The following is a 6,446-nucleotide window of genomic DNA, read 5'->3' as shown; positions in this document are numbered from 1 at the left end:
GCCACCTTCCACCGCAGATGCGGAAGGCTGACATGCGGTGGATTGAGACACATCCATTGCAAACATATTTCTAGCTTAAACTGACAGATTTTGATGGGATTTCTTTATATGGGTATGTCAATAGACTCTTAAGGATTTTAAAGGGCAATTATGCCACTTTTCAACTCCATATTCATTACCTCCAGCAGTGTCAACATATAGTGCTTTTGTAACGTTTTTCAGACCCCTTGACTTTTTCCCCATTTTTGTTACATTACAGCCTTATTCTAAAATCGATTAAATAAATAAACATTCTTGGCAATCTAAACACAGTAAGAGATGGCACCGACATATATGGCAGCTCTGCTTCTAGCTCCTAAGCAACTTTGCAGTATTTTTATCTGTTATAGCATACATTATTAGCCCAGAAAAGGTTTTGTGTTATGACATACAGCCGGAAATAACTTTTGGATATCAGAGCGGCGGTAACTCACCAGCATTACAACCAGGAATACGACTTCCCAAATTGGATCCTTTGTTCATACCCCCCAGGACAATGGAGAAGTATTCGGAGTGGAATTCTAGTCCGACTCAGGAGGCGTGCACACCATCTACCAAGTATATTACTTGCTAATGTTCAGTCTCTGGATAATTAAGTAGACGAGCTAAGGGCGAGGGTCTCCTTCGGGATATACTGTCCCAGTCCATTCAGCCATCTGGGTTCTCAGTGCATCGCGCAGGCAGGAATAAAGAAGAAAGGAGGGGGTGTATGTTTAATGATTAACCACTCATGGTGTGATTGTGATAACATACAGAAACTCAAGTTATTTGGTTCCCTCCGTAAGGCAATCAAACAGGCAAAACATCAGTACAGAGACAAAGTGGAGTCCCAATTCAATGGCTCAGACACAAGACGTATGTGCATGGTCTACAGACAATCACAGACAACAAAGGGAAAACAAGCCACGTCGCAGACAGTCTAAACACTTTCTTCACCTGCTTTGAGGACAACACAGTGCCACCGACGTGTCCCGCTACCAAGGACTGTAGGCTCTCCTTCTCCGTGGCTGACGTGACTAAGACATTTAGGCGTGTTAACCCTTGCAAGGCTGTTGGCCCAGACGGCATCCCCAGCCGCGTCCTCATAGCATGCACAGACCAACTGGCTGGAGTATTTACGGACATATTCCTGTTCCAGTCTGCTGTGCGCACTTGCTTCAAGATGTCCACCATTGTTCCTGTACCCAAGAAAGCAAAGGGAACTGAACAAAATGACTATCGTCCCGTAGCACTCAATTCTGTCATCATAAAGTGCTTTGAGAGGCGAGTCAAGGATCAAATCACCTCTACCTTACCTGACACCCTAGACCCACTTCAATTTGCTTACCACCCCAATAGATCCACAGATGATGCAATCGCCATTGCACTGCATACTGCCCCATCTGGACAAGGGGAATACCTAAGAATGCAACCCTGCACCTTAGAGGCTGCTGCCCTCTATACAGAGACTGGGAATCACTGGCCAAACTGAACAATTGGGTGGGGGGGGGGGGCCTTGGTCAGGGAAGGGACCAAGAATCCGATAGTCACTCTGACAGAGCTCCAGAGTTCCTCTGTGAAGATGGGGGAACCTTCCAGAAGGACAACCATCTCTGCAGCACTCCACCAATCAGGCCTTTATGGTAGTATGGTAGAGTGGCCAGACGGAAGCCACTCCTCAGTAAAAGGCCGCTTCAAGTTTGCCAAAAGGCACCTGAAGGATTCTCAGTTTCTGGTCTGATGAAACCAAGATTGAACTCGTTGGCCTGAATACCAAGCATCACATCTGGAGGAAACATGCCACCATCCCTACGGTGAAGCATGGTGGTGGCAGTGTCATGCTGTGGGGATGTTTTTCAGCAGCAGGGACTGGGAGACAAGTCAGGATTGAGGCAAAGATGAACAGAGCATAGTACATACAGATTATTGATGAAAACCTGCTCCAGAGCACTCAGGACCTCAGACTGGGGTGAAGGCTCACCTAACAACATGACCCAAAGCACACAACCAAGACAACGCAGGAATGGCTTCGTGACAAGTCTCTGATTTTCCTTGAGTGGCTCAGCCAGAGCCCGGACTTGAACCCGATCAAACATCTCTGGAGAGACCTGAAAATAGCTGTGCAGCGACGCTCTCCATCCAACCTGACAGAGCTGGAGAGGATCTGCAGAGAAGAATGGGAGAAACTACCCAAATACAGGTGTGCCAAGCTTGTAGTGTCATACCCAAGAATACTTGAGAGTTACGGACATATTCCTGTTCCAGTCTGCTGTGCGCACTTGCTTCAAGATGTCCACCATTGTTCCTGTACCCAAGAAAGCAAAGGGAACTGAACAAAATGACTATCGTCCCGTAGCACTCAATTCTGTCATCATAAAGTGCTTTGAGAGGCGAGTTGCAGTCTGAGCACCTTTGGCAGTTGCACTTCTTCCCTCAACTGGGGCTCAGTCACCTGGGGCTCAGTCACCTGGGGCCCAGAGAGGGGAGAGGTCAGGCTTGTCTTTCACATGTCCCTGGTGCTATGCAGCATATCAGAAAGGGACAGGTGGAAACATTGTCTTGATATGTGAATGTGTCTTTACCTATTCTAAACCATGTGAAGGGATGGCGTGATTAATGGGGAAGCAATTACTGGTTTCCACAATGTGTGTGCGCCAGTCCCTGCCTCCTTTGGCCTTGGGGGATGTTTGTGGTAGTGTCTGGAGTTGACAATTGATTTATGTCATTGGTCGAGTTGGTGTTTTTGTGCTATGAGTACCAGGAACGAGATCGGAACCTCATCTTAGGGACCAAACTGAACGATAATTTATAGCGAATGCTATCTGGCTACGGGATACTCCTTTCTCATTTAAAAAGTCTCCCCTTGTGACCCATTCTATGTATCTGTTGTTCATCATGTAAGTTGAAAGGGGTGTATCTTGGCTATAAAAGACCTTTTGTACTTTTGTCTCACCACTCTCAACGGACCATTAGAAATGGTGAACCGTTGTCAAGTCATTGCTATTGCAAAGATTTAGTTTGAGTATAACTTTGACTTGTGTGATAAGTTTGTCTCTCCTCATTTGATAGTAAAGAAATGAACCACCACACGCTCCAGATAGTCAACAAGTCTAAAGAAGGCCAGTTTTATTACTTCTTTAATCAGGACAACAGTTTTCCGCTGTGCTAACATAATTTCAAAAGGGTTTTCTCATGATCAATTAGCCTTTTAAAATTATAAACTTGGATTAGCTAACACAATGTGCCATTGGAACACACGAGTGAAGGTTGCTGGTAATGGGCATCTGTACGCCTATGTAGACGTTTCCAGATACAACAGTCATTTACAACATTAACAATGTCTACATTGTATTTCTGATCAATTTGATGTCATTTGAATGGACAAAAAAATGTGATTTTCTTTCAAGAATAAGGACATTTCTAAGCGACCCCAAACTTTTGAACGGTAAGTGTTTGAATTTCATCCAGAAGTGAATTAATGACAGCAGGGAAAGAAGAGTGCAGTTCAGTATCATCTACTGTCTACTCACTCTGTATTGGCAAGAAGGCCTCATCACCGTTCTCTCTGATCATTTCCTCTATTTTGTCCAGCAGATCTGAGATGTTCCTTGTGTCCTTCCCCGGCATCTTGCTGTCCACCATGTGATCATAGTTCCCACAGTATTCCAACAACCTGTGGAGCTCCCGCCCTCCCCTCTGAATGTGCTCCTCGACGGGCGTTCGGCCCAGCCAATCCCTGCAGCTGAACAGCACCATAGTGTGGAGACACGCCCTATCACCAAACAGGCCCTCCAGTTGGGCCTCCAGGGTCCGCCTCTTGCGTGAAGGTGGAGAAGATGGGCAGCACCAGGAGAAGGGTGTGGGGGCCAGGCCGGAGGAGGGTGGCCCCTCGCTTTGGCTCCTGTCTGACGTGTTTCAGGGTGTGTCTTATGGAGAACCAGTCCCAGCTGGGGATGTCAACAATGGTGACCCTGCGTCCGGCCACCTCGGCCTGCCTCCTAAGGCTCTGCTCTGTCTCTGTCCCCGACTCAAAGTCCCGCCGGCCCAGGATGGTGTTCCCTACAGAACTTTTTGTCTGCTTTCAAATGATGCGTTCTTTGTGAGAATCTCGCGCGCCCTCGTCCTTTGGCGGGCTAAAACGTTCGGGTCACGCGAAAATACATGCACTCTATTGCGCGGGTCTGAATTGGAGCGCACTCTTTTTCCATGAAACACCAATTGATGTCGGTTTGTCTGTTCGCGCTGTTCTTTGTTTTACATGATTAAAACATCCTAAAGCTCGATTCTGCACTTAGTTTGACCAGTTTAGTCGACATATAATATGTAATTTTGAAGTTTTGATGCGCAAGAGTGCGGGACCAGAAGTCATTTTGGGTGCATTTCAGCTGAAGCTGTTAGCATATGCTAATACAGAGACACACAACTTGAAACCAAACGATGTATTGGGTAAGTATAACTCCTTCCACGTCTTCTGATCGAAGAACATCAAAGGTAAGGGAATATTTACGTGGTTAATTTTGGGTTTCTGCGCTCTCCAAACGTAGAGGAGACATACTGCTAATCTATGAGCGCCGCCTCATATTGTAGCCTAGTGAACGAATTCTGTAACATTAAAAATAAATGTAACACAGCGGTTGCATTAAGAAGAAGTGTATCTTTGTAACTATATGTAGAACATGTATATTTAGTCATGTGTATTGCTTGTTATCTGACGTTATCTGTCCGAGCTATCATCATTTCTCCGGACATTTGAGTAGCATTTTTTTAAAATGTTGTCATTGTAAACAGAGATTTATGGATATAAATGGCATATTATTGAAAAAAACATAAATGTACTGTGTAACATGTCCTATTACTGTCATCTGATGAAGATTTTCAAAAGGTTAGTGAATGATTTATTTTTTAATCCTGCTTTTATAATTTTATATTTTCTGGGACAAAATGGCTGCCTCTTGTCTTTTGTTTCGGAGGTGGTCTAATATAAATGTGTGGTGTGTTTTCGCTGTAAAACACTTTAGAAATCTGACTTGCTGGGTAGATGAACAAGGTGTTTATCTTTCATTTGAGCTATTGGACTTGTTAATGTGTGGAGGTTAAATATTTCTAAGAATATTTTTTTGCATTTTGCGTTATGCTAATGAGCTTGAGCCTTAGTCACGATCCCGGATCCGGGATGGGTAGCATCAAGATTAACCTGCTCCTCTACCTTCTCCAGCAGCTCCTGACCCCCGACCATCCGCAGCCTCTGCCTCTGCCTCTCCCTCTCCTCCCGCTCCTCTCTCATCCGCCTCTCTTCCACCGCCTTCCTTGCCTGCTCCTCCTCTAGCAGAATCAGTTAGTTTACTGCAAAATACCAGCCATGGTTTTCCTTAACCTGCTCCTCTACCTTCTCCAGCAGCTCCTGAACTTGTGTGTTCACCGTGTTGTCATCCCCACTCTGCTGTGTGTTACTATCCAGGCCATGGTATCTGTTACCACACCTCTCCACCAGCCACTGAAGGGGCTCCCCAGCTGCAATGAACTTCTCTACGAACGTCCCCTCAGGTAGCCGGTCAACCCCAGTGAAGAGCACCATGGTGGACCTCCAGCCTTCCTGTGGCCCTCTGTGAAGGGCTGTGACACGGGGACCACCATCAGGAGCGCGTGGGGCCCTGGGGGACAGAGGGTGGCACCGACACATGGACCCTCCTTGCTAGCCCGCTCTGGCGGGACCCCGGTGGTACCATCCGCTGAGTCATGGGGTATAATCCAGCCTGGGGTGTCAACCACGGTGATACGCCTCCTGCAGACCCCCCCCCCGTGGCCAACAGTCTCTGTCCCAGTCTGGAAGACCTCCTCACCTAGGATGGCATTCCCTGTGGTGCTCTTCCCAGCTCCTGGTCCCCCCAGCAACAGAAGCCTACGATCCGGGAGATGACAGAAGGGTTCAACTGCCGGAGACCGCAACGACTGGCAGATGTTTGGACTCTCCATTTGAGCTCTCCAAGGCAGAAGGGGAGTGAGCGATAGATCATTTCCTGTTTTAATGTTTATGCTGTCAGATGGCCAGAGAAGAGAGAGCTATTACTGACAGTAGCTCCTGTTGGGATTGTCCATGGAAGAGTGCAGATTAATATCTGTAGCAAAACATAGAGGTGCAGAGCTACAGAACTAAACTCACCTACCGGTACCAAATGCAGAGCCAGTGGAGACTGTAGCCATTTTGTCTCTAACCTCTTGTTTTCTTTCTCACCCCTCCACCTTCATGCTTTTTGCCTCCTGCTCCTTCAAGGGATACCAGTCCTCTGTCATATGGTGTATCCTGACCGGTCCACAGAATGCTGGCAGTCAAAAAGGTTTCCTCTTCTAGTCTCTCTCCATCTCATTCTCACTCTCATTCAATCGCAGAACATTTTACTCCATCTTTCCCCATTCTCTCTTTGTCTCTC

Source organism: Oncorhynchus tshawytscha, linkage group LG27, assembly GCF_018296145.1.
Source record: "Oncorhynchus tshawytscha isolate Ot180627B linkage group LG27, Otsh_v2.0, whole genome shotgun sequence".
Classification (NCBI taxonomy): Eukaryota; Metazoa; Chordata; class Actinopteri; order Salmoniformes; family Salmonidae; genus Oncorhynchus; species Oncorhynchus tshawytscha.
Note: the sequence above shows the minus strand (reverse complement) of the source record.